Consider the following 1,731-nt stretch of genomic DNA (forward strand, 5'->3'; position numbering starts at 1 on the left):
AGTCATCCCCTCCCACAACCCTTCCCCTCTCCCACCTCCCCTTCTCCTCTGAGCAGGTACTGGTCCCCCCTTGGTATCCTTCACCCTAGCACTTCAAGGCCCTGCTAGGCTAGGCACTTCCTCTCCCACTGAGGCCACACAAGGCAGCCCAGCTAGAAGTACATATCCCACAGACAGGCAATAGTTTTTGGGATAGCCCCTGCTCCAGCTGTTCAGGACCCACATGATGGTCAAGCTGCACATCTGTCACTTATTTGGTGGGGAGGCCTAGGTCCAACCCGTGTATGTTCTTTGGTTGGTGGTTACTGTGATTTTTCCCCCTCCTCTTAACTCCTCCAGTGTCTTCTCTTCCACTTCTCTATCTCAAATTCATGTTCTCTTTTTTATAATTGCTATACAGTGTATATATATATCACATTGTGGCATATTACATATATCATTTTGTGATATATTACACATATATCATTTCATATGACATATCTATATCTATGATATATATTGAGACAGAGTATTACTGTGTATCCCTGGATGGCTTGGAACTTGTTATGTAGACCAAGCTGGCTTGGAACTCCTAGCCCTTGGGAAAACACACACACACACACACACACACACACACGTATTTTATACCCTCCGGACTCTCTCAGAGTCCTCTTCCCAAGCATCAGCCACATCACGTCAGCCACGGAGTTCTGCTGATTCTTTTCCAACCTCATCTCATGTCTTTGTTCTCTTTGTTCATCTCCACCTCTTTTCTTCCTATCCTTCTTTGCCCCGGAGGCTCTCCCCGACACTATCTTTCCCCTTCTGTCTGTCCTTCCCAGACCTGCCAAGAATCCTCCTCCTTCCCACAGTCGTAGCCCCTGTCCACAGACTAGAGTTCATGCCACGAAGTTGGCATTTGAGACCCTCCTCACTTTGTTTTTGCTAGACTTACTGTTTAAAAATTAAATCTTAGCACTTGGGAGGCCAGCCTGATCTATATAGCTAATTCGGGGCTAGCCAGAGCTACATACCGAGATCCTGTCTCAAATGATGATGGTGGTAAAATTATAGGATCTTGGCTTTCTGACACAGATCAGCATACACATACACTTGCTACTCAAGCCTGACTACCTGAGTACCATCCCTGGGACCCATGACGGAAGAACTACCATGCGTTTTCCTCTGACCATGTACACGCACGCACGCACGCACGCACGCACGCACGCACGCACGCACGCACGCACGCATGCGCTCTTACCCAAGGTGGAAAGACTTACAGGCAGAGAATAAATGTTTCTTTTTAATTAGAGGCTCCCCCGTTTAGATTAAAGCAGCATAAACAGCAAAAACAACTCTGCTGCCTCCTTTCCTTTCCCAACACTGCTGCCTCCTTTCCTTTCCCCGTCTCCTCTTCTTTACCTTTCCTCTGTACTAAGTTTGCCCCAGTAGGTGCTTCATATTTTTGAAGGGCACCAAAGGAACCCTCGTTGCGTCTTCCATCTTTCTGCCTGTAGACATTCTCTGGATGCGAGCTCAGCTGCAATTCACTTGCCAGACCCCCCTTGGTCCCTAGTGGCATGAATTCTCAGTTTGTTAATTGAAACTCAATTTCCTTTTCTTTTATTACCATCTGGCCCATTTTGAAATATTTCAACACATCTGTCTTACTTGACTGTGAGCATCATAAGGTGAGAGACATATACTGAACATATTTTTTATTTAAAAGTGTGTATTTGTACTGGTGTGTAC

The sequence above is a fragment of the Rattus norvegicus genome, chromosome 15, assembly GCF_036323735.1.
Source record: "Rattus norvegicus strain BN/NHsdMcwi chromosome 15, GRCr8, whole genome shotgun sequence".
In the NCBI taxonomy this organism is placed as follows: Eukaryota; Metazoa; Chordata; class Mammalia; order Rodentia; family Muridae; genus Rattus; species Rattus norvegicus.